The sequence below is a fragment of the Myotis lucifugus genome, unplaced genomic scaffold (assembly GCF_000147115.1).
Source record: "Myotis lucifugus unplaced genomic scaffold, Myoluc2.0 scaffold_34, whole genome shotgun sequence".
Lineage (NCBI taxonomy): Eukaryota > Metazoa > Chordata > Mammalia > Chiroptera > Vespertilionidae > Myotis > Myotis lucifugus.
In genome coordinates this window covers 5,005,371-5,024,360 of record NW_005871082.1, presented here as the reverse complement: position 1 = coordinate 5,024,360, position 18,990 = coordinate 5,005,371, and positions in this window count along the sequence as shown.

Below are 18,990 nucleotides of genomic sequence, written 5' to 3'. Positions count from 1 at the left end.
TGCTGCTTTTCTGAGACAGTGACCATGCCCACAGCCATGCCTTTATTTTATAGCAGATGCTACCAGGCAAAGTAAGGGTGTGATCAAGATGTTTACAACATTCTCCTGAGTTTCAATCCTACCCAACTACATGCACCTGCACTCTATCAAGCCTACATCACCCAGGCACATGGGGCCACGTGTTCAGACCATAAGTTCACGCTTACAACTACAGCTGTTGGCTGTAATTGTGCTGGGAGGGCCCTGCCCTCCAAGCTGGTACTTGCACGTGGCAATGAGAGGACTGTGCCCTCTCATCAGTCCAAGGCTTGAACCTGTCCAAAACACTAGCGGCTCCCCACAATAAAGTTTTAATTCTGTTTCTTTGTTACTAATGTTGTGGCCCCACCCCATAACAAAGAAACAATTTCCGGAGGATGAGGCCCAGGAATCAGGATTTTAAAAAGATTCCCAGGTGATTCTAATGTGCAGCCAAGGTTGAGAACCACTGCTATAGATAATATTGAAAATATATCTAAACATGCAATTCTTTGTCCAAAAAATGAGCATGTTCAAAAATTAAATGAAGAAAATTTGGATATACTCAATGGAGATTTTCACACATATTTGAGTGATAATTCCATTGATTCCACAGATGATGCTGAAAAGGAAAATTTTCCCATCGAATTTCTTAATAGTATTACTCCTTTGGGAATGCTGTGTCATAAATTAAAATTGAAAGTGGGTGCAATCATCATGCTATTGAGAAATCTCAATAATAAATGGGGTCTTTGTAATGGTACCAGATTTATTATCAAAAGATTATGACCTAATATTATCAAAGCTGAAGTATTAACAGGATCTGCAGAGGGAGAGGCTGTTCTGATTCCAAGAATTCATTTGTCCCCATCTGACACTGGCCTCCCATTTAAATTGATTCGATGACGGTTTCCCATGATGCCAGCATTTGTGATGACTATTAATAAATCACAAGGACAAACTCTAGACAAAGTAGGCATATTCCTACCTGAACCCGTTTTTGCACATGGTCAGTTATATGTTGCTTTCTCTCGAGTTTGAAGAGCATGTGATGTTACAGTTAAAGTTCTAAGGACTTCATCACAAGGAAAATTAGTCAAGTACTCTGAAAGTGTTTTCACTCTTAATGTGGTGTACAGGGAGATATTAGAATAAGTTTAATCACTTTATCAGTCATTGTTTGCTTCACTGTTGTTTTTATATCATGTTTTTGTTGTTTTCATATCATGTTTTTATCATTTTTATATCATGCCTCTGTTGTTATATCCTTTTGTTACTGTTTATTTATTAATAAATTTATATATTATTTTCATATATATTTTACTAATTTCCTTTCATCTCTCACACTTCTATTATAGAGAAAGGGCAAATAGCAATATTAAAATATCTCTGCTAATTAATTCCCTTTTTTTTTTAATTAGCTGCCTCCTGCACACTCCCCACTGGGGATGTGCCTGCAACCAAGGTACATGCCCTTGACCAGAATCGAACCTGGGACCCTTGAGTCTGCAGGCCGATGGTCTATCCACTGAGCCAAACCGGTTAGGGCAATTAATTCCCTTTTAATGTGCACGAATTTTGTGCACCAGGCTACTAGTATGTAAATAGCAATTATTTTTTATGATGACCATTTTGGAGTGTGATTAGGAAACCTTGATTTCTTTCCAGTACTGAGCATCTAGAAAAATATATATATTTATACATTACACTGTGTCACAATCCAGGGACCAATGCTAGGGCAAATTTGGTATCAAATGCCAGTAGTTAAGAGTGGCTATAAATACCAAAGATAATTTTTTGCAGTTTCCTCAAATGAATAATTAAATTTAATTTCCTTTATAATGAATCATTCAATTTGAGTAGTGTTACACTTCTTAAAATAGAGCAAGCATTTGACCTTTTAGCCATCATACAATTTTATATTTAGTCATTTTAATTAAGGAAATTAAAATCATTTAAGGAAAATTTTGGAGGACATTGTTCAACTTAATGATGTTCGCACTGCACAATAGCCAGCCTGGGGAGCACTGAGTTTCAACATCCAAAAGATATATTAGCCTATCTCCTGCCAGCTCAATGTCATTACATCTGAGATATAATCCTAGCACTTTTCTCATACTCTCCCACCCAATTATATAATGTCTTGAATAGAAAGATTTCTGGTAAGTACCCCTTTCTCATAATTGACATCTAAGGCTAGTTATGTATAACCAACATGCATCTCAAATTAAACATTGATTGCATTATCAATATTTCCATGGAGCAATAGGAATTCATTCCCATTTTCTGCCTTTCTAGGTTAGAGACTGTTTATACATCAGCCTCATTTACTTTAGTCTTTCTAAATATTGGTTGTGAAAAATGACATTCTATCTATTTTCTCATGAGACCACAGACTTTCTGAGATAAAAGCTTGTTAAAAATCTAGGCAAACACCTCTGTTTCATATGAGGAAATGTTTATATTTGTTTTATAAAAGGAAATTGAGATTGGAGATAGAAAGTGAAGGACCTATGCCCACACACATTGTTTGGAGCTGAGCTGAGACTAAAAAAAAAACCAGACATCTACAGATTCATATGATGCCTCCCCAGCTGTACACATGAAACCTTTATTATAAATAATTTGATGGTTGGCTTTCTTCTAATTAAGGGCTTCTCGGGTTTCCCATCATGATTTTATTATCAATGCTGACTAAAAATGGCAGCCAGGGGGATCGTGTGTGACTATCTCAGCCAAACTGTTTGCAGCTAGCGGACAGTGACTCTAACAAAAGAATTACACACACACACACAAATTCTTCTCTTGCCCAGCTGGTGTTGCTCAATGGTTGAGCAATGACCTATGAACCACGGTTCAATTCTTGATCAGGGCACATTCTTGGATTGCAGTTGGATCCCTAGTAGGAGGTGTGCAGGAGGCAGCCTATCAATGATTCTTTCTCATCATTGATGTTTCTAGCTCTCTATCTCTTCATCCCTCTATATATTTTAAAAAAATACCTCTCTTCACAAATCAATGGTCAAACTAGAGGAAATGACCAAAAACAGGTCTTAGACTTGAGGCAAACAACAAGTTGAAAGGAATTATTCAAAACAAATAACTGGAATGAAGATAAGAATAGTGAAAATCTGTACGGCATTAGCTGGTGGCTGCTCCATACTCTCCCTACACCCCCCTACCAATCTCCACATTGACAATGTAGTGCTCTGAAAACAAAAGTTTGGTGAAGGAAGGGGCTGATGGAAATTGGGAGTGGAGCAGTAAAACTCCATGGCCCTGGTTGTGGGAAACCACAGTAATAACAATGGAAAATGAATGTCGAAGGCCAATGCTGCAGCTATCCTCGGGTTGCAATCCTGTTTAGGAAAAGCAAGAAACTGGTAGACTAGTCCAAAACTCAACAGGGTCATCTGGAAGGCTGTGGGCATGAACAAGGATGCATATACACTTACTAGTAAGAGCCTGGAAAGTCATGCATGCATTCCCGGCTGAATGTGAGTCCATGTGCAAGAGCAGAAAGAGAGAGATAGAGAGAGCCCTAACCGGTTTGGCTCAGTGGATAGAGCGTCGGCCTGCAGACTCAAGGGTCCCAGGTTCAATTCCGGTCAAGGGCATGTACCTTGGTTGCGGGCACATCCCCATTGGGGGATGTGCAGGAGGCAGCTGATCGATGTTCCTCTCATCGATGTTTCAAACACTCTATCCCTCTCCCTTTCCCTTTCTCTCTATAAAAAAACAATAAAATATATTTTAAAAAAGAAAGAGAGAGAGAGAAATAGAGAGAGAGTGAGAAAGAGAGAGAGAGAGAGAGATCAACAGAAAGACAAAGCTGGGGAACACTTGTGTACTGCTGATATATTGAATGCATGCCCCAACCCTCAGATAGATCCATCAGCAGTACTCTGCCTTGTAAACTCTAACCATCTTATCTGCCCTTGACTCTCAGTGGCATAACCTTTAACTCTAGGAGTCTTGTGAGCTCTGTCTAAGCTCCACCCCCCACTTTCCTCAGCTATGGTCTGCAAAGTACCTCCAAGTTGTATGCAGAAGCAATTGTATAGCACTCACCTTATTTTATTCCCATCTCTCAGGGGTCCCTGTTCTTAATTTTCTCAAGTCCATTGACTTGAAGTCATTAGTTCATATATTCTGTTTTGTTGTTGCTGTTATCACTCCATGTAGGACAGCGGTTCTCAACCTGTGGGTTGCGACCCCTTTGGGGGTCGAACGACCCTTTCACAGGGGTCGCCTCAGACCATCAGAAAATACATATATAATTACATATTGTTTTGTGATTAATCACTATGCTTTAATTATGTTCAATTTGTAACAATGAAATTGGGGGTCACCACAACATGAGGAACTGTATTAAAGGGTCGCGGCATTAGGAAGGTTGAGAACCACTGATGTAGGAAGTTAAATCCAATGGGTTGTTGCTTCAGTTTGGCAAGAAGCAAATGTGTCTTTGACACTTATTCATCATTTTTGAAGCACTTCCTTATTTTCTGAAACCACAGGATGGTCCAGGCTCACTTTTCACTTGCCTTTCCCCCACAGAGAGTCGGCCACTTCTCTGGGAGCCCTGGTTTCCTTTTTTGGAAAATGGGCATTTAGAAGACAAGATCTTGGCTCTTTGGTAGTTTCATGTGTGTTGTTTTTGATGCTTATGTTTTATTTTTGATGGATTTGGGGAAGGGCATGTATTTAGGCTGTTGCCATTGTTTGGGGCTTCCTGGGAGTTAGCCCATTTTAATATTGATTACTATAAATTTTATTTAATTTTTAAATATTAATACCAGTACTATTTTTATGATTTCCTTCAGTGATATATTACTTTTGTATATATTATTTTAAATACATTTTTTGTTCATTTCTAAATTTTCTAAATAGCTAGCCATATGAATTCATGGTCCATAACATTTGCTAGAACTTACACATATTGTGGTTGCTGTCATTTATATTACATACTTAATTATTTATCACAACCAAAATTTTCTTTTTCTTTGTCATAAAAGTAAATATTCTAACTTTGATATTTGGCCTTCTTTATTTGAATTATAATAACATGTTAAAACTTTTTAAATTCTATTTCTCATATTAAACTTTTATTGAAAAAATAAAGCATGCTTTATTCTTCTACACTTATCTTTAGAAACTAAGTTTTAATTTTCCTTACTTTTTTATTTAAGTAAAGTTAAACCATTTTAGTTTATATATATTTTTTAATAGTACAAAATTGTTAAATTCTTTGGTGTTAGACATTCTTTACAAAATAGTACATGCAATACTATTCACACAGAATCCCAAGAAATAATAAATAAAGGAGAATCCATCATTCAATACAATTTAACTTTTATAAAAACACCAATTTTTGAAGGCACTGTGGTAACCTGTCTTGGATGTAAAATGAACAAAATCTTTTCATACCTTCAAGAGTAAAGTGTGGTTATGTAAATAATATTATAGGTCAAGAAAACAAACAAACAAAAACCACATGTTCAGTGAAAAGATGTTCAAAGGTCTGAGGAAGACCAAACATCTAATTTTGACTAGGTAGATATCTTCAAGCTTCCAATGGTAGTAGACTTTGAAGATAAAAGGTATAGAGTACTAGAGATTACAACAAATGTTAGGCTAAAGGAATAATAGGAGCAAAGTGCAAGGACATGAAATAAATACAAAAGAAATAATCCTGAATGGTTTTAATATCAGGTAGTTATTGTTCAAATGAGGAGAAAATTTAAATTTTACTTTTTTGTCAGTGGATGGCTTTTAAAAGAGGTTGAATATTGTTCTTATGTTGTAAGAAAATCAGTTTGACACCAATGTAGAGAGAATTTCAGAAAAACTAGAGGCAAATAATAAGTTAGGAGATATTACAATACCACAGAGAAGAGGACATGAGCATTATCTTATGATTCTAAGTTACATTAATGCTCCTAAAATGAATTATGTTGCTCTTACCAAATAATTAATGTAAATTGAAAGATAAATACAATTTAAAGATTTTTAAATACCAGAGGATATTCCTACTTCAAAATTGCAATTTCATATATTAAATTATGATCATACTGTATCTTCACATTTATTAATACTAGTTATAAGCCATCTTGTCAAAACTTGATCATAACTGTGGTTTATTTTTTAATCCATCATGTCTAGTAACATACACATAAAGACAATTAAATCAAAATAACATCAGGGAAGACTTTGGAATGAGGACAGAGTGACAAAAATAATTTTGTTATATCTATTCTAGTCATTTTTATTATCCTTATTCTTTTTTAAAAAATAAGCAGTTTATGGTTACGACTATAATCAAGAGTTTAAAAATAGATTAGGTATTACTTTCATTTTAAACCACTCAAATTTGACATGGAAATCAAAAAACAAAATGTTAAATTGTGTTAATACATGGATATATTTAGGATTTTCAAACAAAAAATGCTCGTGCATTTTACATAAAGTTATTATTCAAGACTAGAGGCCCAGCACATGAAATTCATGCACAGGTACAGTCCTTAGTTCTGGCCTGAGATCAGGGCCATCTTCCCTGGCTGTCGACACCCACCCCTGGATCACCGTTCATCATCGGGCGATGAGAGCCTGCCAGCCAGGGGGAGGGACCAAGAGGCTGGCCATTTCTGCCCGCTCACTGGCCCCGCCCCCATCACTGGTTACCCTCTGTGTGTGGGGTGACCAGCAGGGTGGGGGCCTTGGCCTGGCACCACCCGCATCCATCGCCACCCACCCCTGGTTCCCCGTTCTCCATTGGGCGATAGAAGCCTGCTGGCTGGGGGAAGGGACTGAGAGATTGGCTAGCAGGCCCCGATTAGGGTATCAGGGCCTGAAGGCAGGGGGCAGTTCCTGTATTGAGCGTCTGTCCCCTGGTGGTCAGTGTGCATCATAGCAACTGGTCTTTCCACCGTTCAGTCGATTTGCATATTAGCCTTTTATTATATAGGATATTAGCATGTACAATTGATAACAGTGAGAACTATTAAATTATGTTTATTTTTTAATATGTTCTTATTGATTTCAGAGAGAGGAAGGGAGAGGGAAAAAGAGATAGAAACATCAATGATGAGAGAAAATCATTGCTCAGCTGCCTTCTGCATGCTACTTACTGGGGATCGATCATACAACTTGGACATGTACCCTGACCAGGAATCAAAGCATGACCTCCTGGTTCATAGGCCATACTCAACCACTGAGCCATGCCAGACAGGCAAATTATGTTTAAATTCATAATGTAAAAACAACAAATCATTCATTATTCAGCTGCTGAATATTTCAAATGTGGTCACACTCTTTGTGTTCATATGTCACTTTAAGGCAAACCAGAACTTCATACATTTCAAGAAGGTAGTATACCATAGAGGCTTAAAGTCTCAGTTCTTATGAATGATACCACCTGGATTTTATTCCTGGCTATGACAATTATTATTTTTGTGCCTAAAGTCAAGTTACTTAATCTCTCTGTGATTTAGTTTGCTTAATCGTAAAATGGGGGAAAAATAAAACCCTTAAAGGTTTGTTGTAAAGATAAAATATAACAACATAGCCCTAATCAGTTTGGCTCAGTGGATAGAGCATCGTCTTGCAGACTGAAAGGTCCCAGGTTCGATTCCAGTTAAGGAAATGTACATTGGTTGCATGCACATCCCCAGTAGGAGGTGTGCAGGAGGCAGCTGAACGATGTTTCTCTCTTATTGATGTTTCTAACTCTCTATCCCTCCCCCTTCCTCTCTGTAAAAAATCAATAAAATATATTTAAAAAATATAGCAATATATGTAAGACTCTTGGATTTATGCCTGGTTATTATGACTACAGTTACATATTAAATTCAAGAAGTAATAATGCCCACAAATGATTCCATAGGGAAACTTGTAATTTTAGACTCAGAACTAAAGAGTCCAGTCTTAAAGTCAGAATCTGCAGTTACTTATGCATTTTAGAATCCTCTTAACCTTTATTATTCTTTCTCTTTCCTCCATATTGCCTTGTAGGATGTGATTACTTTATGAACATTCGAATTTTTACTGCTTGAATTATTGGTTACAATGTCATCTGAGATCCAATTAGAGGCTGAAAAGTGTATAGAATTAGAAAGGAAACCCCATTTAGAAAGTATTGACTATTTACTGTCCAAAAACCCTATTAATTGGGCCTACTGTAATAATGGAAAATACCACCTTGACAGAGTCTTAGTATATCAAAAGTAAAGACATTTACTTTTCAACCCTGAGCTGAATGTTTTTAATGTCTGTCTTGGAAAGTGGAGAAATGGCTGGAATAGAGTAAGACTTATTGATGGGCAAAGTAGGATGAGAGTCTTGAACAGCAATGTTTGAGGAAAAAGCTGTTAGTCATTAGTCTTGAATGATAAACTGGTTACTAGACTGAGTCTGATCTTCCATCAGCCAGTATTTTCCCCATCAAGCAGCTAAATTAGTTTTGCTTGATGTTAGTAGGCTATAAGACATGATCAGGGAAATATGTCTGATCCCAGATCATTTAACCCAGGGTCAGGGAATTATTTCATTTTCAAAGGGAAGCATGTTATTTAGAGAAAGAGGCAAAGAAACCATGTACCTGTGACAGATCCACAAAGACCTCACAGAACTGGCATTGTGCAAAGCAAAAGCAGCCTACCAGTGGTGGTCCCAATGCTGGAGCACTAAGAAGACCCAAGGTGTCAAATTCATGGGAGCAGGCAGAGAAGAATGGCAGGATTGAGAGAGAGAGAGAGAGAGAGAGAGAGAGAGAGAGAGAGAGAGAGAGAATAGATTAGAAGACTTAAGATTTCATGTGAAGCAGAGAAGCAGCAACTGAGAAGATTACCAGCAACTTCTAGGAAGATGTGGCTATGACCAAGGACAGGGGCAAAAAATTTAGGTCTTCTTTGTAAAACATCTGGCCTTTTTGAATCCCCACTAAAGTTTGTTGACACTGTCAATTAGGAAAGTAATCATGCTCAATGCTACCACCGCCTTCATTTTAAAATTGTAATATTTTGTCTTTATATATTTTTATTCAAGTTTTTGCACCTTTAGTGTAAGTTTATATTGCACCACCTATTCAATAACTATGCAATATGCAATGGCATTTATCAGTGTTTTGTATAGAGCATGTAGTACATAAATGCTTATTAATTAGTTGGTTGTAAAGTAGCTATTTAAAGAGAACTTTTCTCTCTCACATACACAGACATATGAATGCATTTCTACTATGATTCTTTGCTCTTGTAGATGATTTAAACATCTGGCTTTTTCCAAAATAGAGTCCAATCATTGTGACAGCTCTCTACACCAAAGAACAGCTTCATGCAAGTGGTGGAACCGAAATCTAAAATTGGATTGGCTAGGTCAAAGGCCCTGCTTCCTCTATTTTGATTACAAGAACTTTATTTTAGTCAACTTTAGTGTAGGGAGAAAACCGCAACTTAAGAAATAATCAATTTCACTATAAATCTGAATTATTACATCTGAACAAGAACAAGTACTGTTTGATGCAAGGGATTTTTTTTCCTATTTTCAGAAATTTCAGTCATATAGAGAGAGTCATACGTCAGTTAATGGAAAAATAAGAAAAATTTTAATGGGCAACGACATTTTATGTACAATCCTTTCATTAAAAAGTCTTGAATGAAGTAAAATTCTTTATAATTGATTGGGGTTATTTCCTCATTTCATTAAATGGGAAGTTTCCTCAATCATTTAGATAGTCTAGACATTAAAGATTGAATGATGCACTAGATATAGATCCTAATCTGAATTTCAGTGTAGCAAAACATAGCCTATGGTGTATTATTTTGCTGTTTGTTTAGAAGCTGTAATAATGCACTTGCATGTTACGTCTGTCCTGAGTGAAGTGGCAATGTAAATATTTTATGACTCATTTTCTCTCTTTAGGGCAATCAGTAAAGTGTCTGGAAGAGAAGACAAACGTGTAGAAAACTCCACAGAAAAATTTTATAAAGTGGTTTTAAATAATGTGTAATAATGGCTGCAGAAAGAGCAGTAAATCTTTAAAATGAGTCAGGCAGGATAGAATTGCAGCAAGGTCGTGGGAAATAAAGAAAATGGTAGTACTAAGACTTGAAGGTCAGAAAGCTATGGGTCCAATAACTTCCAGGGATAGTGGTTTAAAGTTTTACCACTTCTGGAGAAACTTGGGCAAATTATGGATGTTGACTGCTTCTCAGGTTTCTTCTCTAAAAAGAAAACTATTTTCTACCAAGCCAAACATATAAAAGATAAATGACATAAATCATATAAAATGTTAGACGTGGTACCTAGTAGATGGTAAAAATTCAATAAACGATGATTTAATTACTTATTGTGTTCATATTGTCTACCAGCCATGGAATTTAAAACACTTTAAATATTCTATTTTTCTTTTTTTTTCAATCATAGGAAGGTGGTTCCATATGAGGTAGGCTTCCAGATTTAAAAACTGAAATAAAGAAATAGTCATGTTCTATGGTTTACGCATCTGTAATAGTGTCAACAATAAAAATAAAGTTAAAAAATAATTTAAAAAATAGTCATGTTCAACTAATGGGAAACAGCCAGAAAGAAAAGAAATGGCTTTTAATACAGTTTTTTATCCACATTCAAGAGCTTGTATTCTCAACTACTAGCCAGCAGTGCCTCTTACATCATTGCTAAAGGAATGGTAATATCAACTTACAGATGAATATCTACTCACTGCACCCTAATGTCACCCAAAAGACGGCAGCATTCCCCATCCAATCTTCAAAGCAAAAATAAGTAACTATGAGATGTATCACATTTTTCATCTTTCATTTTGATGGAACTCATTTCTCAGCTTCTGCCTTGCCACATGCCAGCTATCTCATGTTCATCCTACTCTTTTCCTTTTATCTGTCCATTGCATACCTGTTACTTATCTTTGAAATTTCTTTGAGCTGAAGACTCTTTTTCACTCTGTTTTGGTCTTGAGTTATAACAATTGTGAAGATCTGAGGACACTGTAGTGTTGAATAATTCAAATCATTTTATTTTCTAAATCCAACTTTGGTACAAAAGCAAAACAGGAGTGTGCAGACTCACACTTACATTACAACCAAATTATGAGTTATTTGCACAGAAAAAGTTACATCTAACTGATCAGAAAAATATGCTAATATTTTTCTTTTTAAAGAAGACTGACAAGTTAATAATTTACTTGTCAGGTTCCATTAACATTGTCCTATCCTTGACTTTCATTTATGTATGTATCTTCAGACAAGCAGATGGCATTTTAATTCAGTACATGACTGTGATTGGGGGTTTTTAATTTGAAGTTGAAAACACCATCCTCAATAAAAGTTACAATGTTAGGATTATTACTAAAAGAACCTATTTTAATATATTAGAAATATTCATGTAGATTTTCTATTATTTTATTTATTTATTATTTTTAATATATTTTTATTGATTTCAGAGAGGAAGAAAGAGGGAGAGAGAGATAGAAACATCAATGATGAAGAGAATCATTGATTGGTTGCCACACTGGGAATCAAGCCTGCAACCCAGGCATGTGCCCTGACTGGTAATTGAACAGTGACCTCCTGGTTCATAGGTCAATACTCAACCACTTAACTATGCCAGTTGGGCTACTTTTTTTTTTTAATTGTGAGACTGTGGGAAAAATAACTATAAGCACATCTATGAGCCAGATATAATTGTAGGTGCTTTATAAATGTTTCACTTAATTCTCAAAAATGTCCGCCAGAGTAGACTTTATTCTCCACTTTACAGATGAGAAATGGAGGCTCAGAGGAATTAAACAATACTTATTAACTCACGGGATTGTGAGCTGACTGAGCTTCTCATTAAGATATGACCTCAATCATGTGACCTAGCTTCTGAGGCTTAATTTGCCCACTTGTATTTTACACCCCCTCAAGTTATCATTACAGGGAGAATTAAAGTGTCTTAACAGGTTGTTCTTCAATTCTGTAGAAAGAAGCAGAGAATTCACCTAGAAAGATTTCAAGACTGTTTCTAAAGTCCAATGTCAAACATAAATATTTTATTTCTAAGAACCCAGTGATTCTGATCTTCACTAAGGGCATCACCTACTTTAACTTCAAGTGGCACTTTAGGAGAAGCACTGACTTCAAGAAGTACCATGTAGAGTTCTCAAATGTGCATGTAACACAAGTAAACATTAGATCATTTTGCCCGGCTGGTGTGGCTCTGTTACAGAAGACTGGAGAAAAACCAAGCAACGCTTCAAGAAATGGAGTTACACTTTATTATTACACCAGCGGGCTCAGAGAAAAAAAAATGTCTTTCAAATTCTGAGCAACAACATAGAGGAAGCTGTCCCTTTTTATATCTTTCCCAGCCCTTTGTCTCCCAAATATGGGGTTTTCCAGTCCCCTTTGCAAGTTCTTAAAGAGCCCTATGTATTGGGGCTTTGAGACCTCAACCAAAGGCCTGGCCTGGCACCAGCACTGATAACTTTGTCTGGGGAAGGTTTATGGCCTCTCTAAAATGGGAGTAAACAGGTCTTGCAGGACCAGACAATTAAAGGAACAGTGGCTAAATTCAGATTGCTAGGCCCCCAAAATGTCTCTTTTTCCCCATCAGCTCAGTGGTTGAGCATCGACCTATGAACTAGGACAGGGGTCCTCAAACTTTTTAAACAGGGGGCCAGTTCACTGTCCCTCAGACCGTTGGAGGACTGGACTATAGTTTTAAAAAAAAACTATAAACAAATTCCTATGCACACTACACATATCTTATTTTGAAGTAAAAAAAAAAAACGGGAACAAATACAATATTTGTATTTGCATGTGGCCTGCGGGCCGTAGTTTGAGGACCCCTGAACTAGGAGGTAAGGGTTTAATTCCTGGTTAGGGCACATGCCCGGGTTGTGGGCTATATCTCCAGTAGGGGGCCTGCAGGAGGCAGCTGATCATTGATCCTCATCATTGATGTTTCTATCTCTCTCTCTCCTTCCCTCTCTTAAATCAATATAAATATGTTTTGAAAAAATTATATAATTTCTATAGGTTGGTGTTTAGCCTTCTTTCTATTCTATATTATTATCTAGATAATTTCTCTGAATAAACACATGACAAATCAGACAACATTTTTGGCAAGTCTGAGGGAGTGAGGGGGAGGGAATGAACAAACACAAAAAAACCATTACTCTGCTATTTCCTCACATTTTTATTTAACAGGCTTTCCAAAATATTTACATAACTGAATCACACAGTAGAATCAAAACCCAGTGACCTGAGGTGGTGCTAGGAAATGCAGGTCTACTGCTTCTCCCCATAGGTTTCTTATTCACCTACCCAGGGAAAGTCCTATCTGGAAAGAAGCCTACAGTCAGATCTCTGGAGGGTAAGGAGTACTTGGCCTCAAGCCAGGCTAGTAATTTAAAACCAGGTGTTACTACACCAATTGGATTTTTAAATTGATTTTTTGTTTTTTGTTTTTTTGCCATTTCTGCAGCAGAGAAGATTCATTGGAGCTCATTTTGAAAATGAGGTAACAACGACTTCTGAAGCATTGCCAGCTTGCAGAAAATAAAGTCAGTATCAGTTCATTAGCAAATAACTGGGACTCTGACTTCACTGTTAACAGAATGCCTGCAATTGGGCCACATTGCATGGGCATAATAGATGACGAGGTGGCAAAAATACAAATAAATAAAAAACCACCCATAAAGCCCAACTCCAGTCTAATGTTGAAGCTTATTACCAGGGTCCAACAACAGTAATGGAAATAAAAGGAATTTGCTTGAAAGGTTTTCAGTACATTATTTCTGAACAATTAGTTATCTTGAAAATAAATATGTATTTCTTAAGAAAAATAATTATGGAGATATTCTTCAAGTGGATTCAATGAAGTAGAATCAAAGCAAAACCTGAAGTAGAATTAGTGACTTTGATCAGAGCAGTTTCCTGTAGAGGAGGTTTCTAAATCAAATATGATTTACTTACAATTCACCTCTTTTAAAAGTCAAACTAAGGTTCTATCTGTTTGAATTTAGCCTTTGTTTAATGATAAACCATGAAAAACTGTAGCTGTGTGAACTGGGACTATTATTTAATCTTTGCATTGTAAAGAAACCGATTGTGGCTAAATTAATCTAAAAGGGATTTTACTTGGAGGATACAGGAAGTACCCAGGATAAAAAGGAAGGAAGGCAACAGGGTCTTTAGAAGGTGGGAAAAGAAAATTATGTATGTTCTAAAATTAGAGCCATAGGTTCTGTTCAGGGACGAACCCTAGCAATGGTCATTCCAACCATCCCATCCCACTGGCCCACTGTTCCTGCCCCTTATTCTCTACTTGGCTTTTTGGGCAAGCTGGAAAAAAATCTGTTTGACCTACTTAGAACAATAAAATACCCACCACACACTCATGCCCACAGATCCTAGGCCATTTTGTGGGTTGGTAGGAGTTTATAGAGAAAGCCTGTTCACATGGGACATGCCTTCTCCCTGGTGATCCAGTCAGAACACAGGCTGCTGGAAAGGGCTGACAGTGACCCATTGCTGCTGTAGAAGGACACCCACTTAAGGATTCCCTGAAAGGATGCTGGATGCTCCTTTAAAACAGGGAAAGGTGTGCCTGACACCTTCGCTGACCCCTAGGCCCTCCAATATTTAATGTTCATTAGAAGGGCTGATGTTTAATTCATCTCTGCTAAGGGTATTATTCTCATTGTCTCATTTACATTTTCTAATAGCTCTGTGAAAAGGGAAAGTTACCTAGGAGGAACTTTTTGACTATCTTGCTTTTGGTGATGATGGTCATGAGTGTAAATATGTCATAACATTAAGTTGTATATTTAAACTATGTGTTATTTATTGTATGTCAATTATACCTCAACATAACTGTTAAAAATAAGGCTAGAAAATACTGTAGAACAAAATATAAAATAAATTAGGAAACAGAGGAAACAGAGACTAGGGAAGATGAAGTTACTTCTTTCTAGTCACAAAGGTAGAAATCTGCAGCCCTGGAAATGAACCTGACTAGTCTGATTTCTGATCCTGTGACTCTAAATGCTGTGAACAGTCGCTAACTTTCACATCTGTAATACCAGTACAGTACCTACCATGAGAGAGTACTCTGGAAGTGTGTGTTTATTAATAAGGGCCATAATGCCCACAAAACTTAGGTCATGTTGTGGTTTATAGGAGTTTATAGAGAAAGCCTGTTCACAGTTATGAGTTTTGTACATGTACTTATCATTATACAAATGTGGACACACTAAATAAAGACAATAGTGTAAAAATCAAGACATTCTTAGTTACATAAAAATTCACCTTTCATGATAGAGAGACTAAATCATTATCCTGTCTTAAATATTAGCATCAGAATGCTCAACCAGGAGATCATGGCAGGAAGTACATATTACTCCATTTTGTATCCTTGGGGCCTAGCATTGTGTATGAAATAAAATAAAATAAATTTATCATTTCTTCTTTGTTGAAAACTTACTGAATGATTTGACTTGTGGAAGTGGTTTTCATTAGGCATATAACATTGTATTAAGGGAATCTGGAGATAAGAAAAACTGCATTTTTATTGTTCCTGAGTCTCTTTAATAAAGTCTTAAGTATGCTTTAGATATTCTAAGACTCTTTCATTGTAGCTTCATCAGTTAACTCAATAAGCCCAACATTAGGGTAGGAACCCTATGTTAGCTTAGACATAGAGCTAATTGTGATTGTCCACAAGTGAATTTCCATTTTTAATCAAAACGTATCTTCCTTGCTTCCACAGTATTCTAAAATCAAATGTGAGCAATGTTTTCATTATTCTGTTTGGGATTATCCAGTGGTCGGCAAACTGCGGCTCACGAGCCACATGCGGCTCTTTGGCCCCTTGAGTGTGGCTTTTCCAAAAAATACCGACTTTTGCACATGGGCCACGAAGTTTCAACCGCAGTGTATGTGCGCGCCCGCATGTGGTATTTTGTGGAAGAGACACACTCAAGGGGCCAAAGAGCCGCATGTGGCTCGCGAGCTGCAGTTTGCCGAGCAGGGATCTATCCCATGAACTACTGTAATTATAATAATAAATAATTATGACAATGAAGAGTTGTAAACTTGATGTTCAAACAAGACAAGGAATAACAAGTGCAAATTTATACATAAGACCTTGTTTACACTTTTCTTACAAAGCACTGCTCTTTGTTTTAAGACATAGTATGAAAGCATTAGTGTCATAATGTATATGGATTTCTAACAATTCAAAGCATGAAGAAAAGTTAGTATCTAGAGAAATTTCAAGATACTTCATATTCTTTAGCATAACCTATTTTATATAAAATGAAATTGACTCATGTAAGTTGAGGTATTTTGCCATTTAATAGTTATGCTCACTGGCATTGAAGCAAGGGTCCCTGGATGAAGAAAAGGTCCCTGAGTTGGAATCACTCTTTTAGAGACTCTAAAATTTAACCCACTGGATCAAAAACACCAATATGACAGTGGTTTGTTTGATAAATGAGTAAAACATAAAATAAGAAAAATTTGGTGATAATTTCCCAAAACAAATTCAATTAATTTCTTTGATATTTTGCTCTACAATATTGTCTAGCCTTATTTTTAAGTTATGTTGAGGTGTAATTGACATACAATAAATAACACATATTTTAAATATACAATTTAATGTTATGACATATTTACACTCATGACCATCATCACCAAAAACAAGATAGTCAAAATTTTCAGAATCCCAAAAAGTTTTTTTATACCTTTCATAACCTTTCATCAGTAATTTTATGATCAACACTTTTATGGATTATGATAGTTTAAATGCATTTGTTGTTACTTGGCAAACCAGAAATATACTGCTTTTCTTAATAAATATTTATTGAGGTCTTACTATGAAGACACTATTCCAGTCTCAGGGAATACAGCAGGAAGAAAAGCAACACAACCTATTTTAGCTGATATTTTTATAGTGAGAAGAGCCAGCCATGGAACATAAATGATGCTAAGTGCAATTTACATAAAATGTTCTCAAATAGATGGCCACTTCACACCTTCCAAAGCTAATAGGCAAATTGCATTGGAGTCATGACTACTGATAAAATGTCATAATGTCATTTTTTAAAGATTTTTATTGATTTTTAGAGAGAAAGGAAGGGAAGGAAGGAAAGAGAGAGAGAGAAACAGCAATAGGAGAGTGAAACATCAATCAGCTGCCTCCTGCATACCCCTTGCTGGAGATCCAGCCAACAATCTGGGCATGTTCCCTGACCTGGAATCCTATAGGCAACCTTTCTGGCACCCAACAAATTGAGCCACAATGGTGAGGGCTGTTATAATGTCATTTTAATCCACAACCTAGAAGAAGTTACCAAATAATTCATTTTTAATAGTCAAAAGAAAATATTCAAGCATCTCATACTTTTTCATGCTTATTCCTTTTTTTGATTTACTCCCACTTCACTGTTTCCTTCTCCAGAATTTTCAGTGAAAGCCTAGTCACTGAAACTATCTTGTGCTCTTCTTGATGTTGTAACAATGGTTTACCTTGGGTGGCTACTTCAGTTTCAGCGAATTACCTATTAAATATGAAGCTGAATTGTGCTTGAGACAGTTGCTCAAAGCTTTTCATTCTTAGAAAACAATCATAGTCTCATCTCTATGCTATAAGCAGTAGGCATTTCATTTTCTCAAGAGCTCAACAGTGGAGTTTTATTGGATTTGGCCATTTAAATAGTGCAAAGTATTTCTGGAGAGCCCTATGCAAATAGGTCCAAGTATTACAAACTGAAAACCTATTACAAATTTTTTAAAAAGTATATTCTGTTGCTTGGAGAACAAGGTGTTCTGGTAATTTAATTTCCTAAGTGAGCTTTCACATAATTTAATCGTTTTTATGACAAAGTAAATAACTTTATTTGGTCCTCCTTAAAGTATTCTACTTTAAGACAGAAGAGAAAGCGCAAATACTTTCAACAAATATGTGTGTGTGAGTGCAGTCTGGTGGCATATAAATATGTGTGTAGGCTTACAATATTATTCTTAATCTTGACCAAAACTTCACATTGTTAGAAATGCACATGTGAATGCCAAGAAAGTTTAACGCTTGCCTCTGATTAAGATTGGAATAAGTGAGAAAAAGAAAAAATCTATACTAATAAAAGGTCTGTGGCTGTGACACTATAACGTGGAACAACCAAACAGCTGTTCACCAGGAGGTCCAGAGACCAGAACACCGTGGCCCCAGCAGGGACATGCACCCTGATCAGGGGTGTGGCTGGCATGCAAACCGCCAGCGCCCTGAGCGCAGGTTGGCCTTGCCCCCCAGGGGGGACCCGCACCCTGATCAGGGACATGGCCAGCCTGCAAACCACTGGCATCCCCAGCCCAGGCCGGCCTCGCCCCCCAGTGGAATTGGCCCTTGGGGAGTCAGCCATTGGTCAGCTTGCAGTCAGCAGCCTGACAGTCAGGAATCCCATTCACCCACACCCAGGACCCAGACAGGTTGTTATTGTTTATTGATTAATATATTTATATATTACTTTCATATACATTTTTCTAATTTTCTTTAATCTCTGACACTTCTATTATAAAGGGCAAATCGTGATATTAAAATATTTCTTCTAATTAATACCCTTTCAATGTGCACAAATTCATGCACTAGGCCACTAGTAAGAAATAAGAGCCAACTACACAATTATCCAAGAATACTTAGAGCAGAATGCTAAGTAGCTAGATGACATCTAGCAATGGTATACTAATTAAAAGGGGGGTTGATGTTTATATATTTTATATGTAAAAACACACATATTTATACTTATAAAACATATCATCTATTGCTTGTAACGAGAAGACAATTTAAAGACAATTTGGTCAAATTCTCCATTGAATAGGTGAGGAAAAAATCCTGAGAACTTTCATAATATGTTCATAAAGTCACAGCTAGGGAGTGACAGCATTGGAATAATATCTGACATTTTTTAATGGGGGG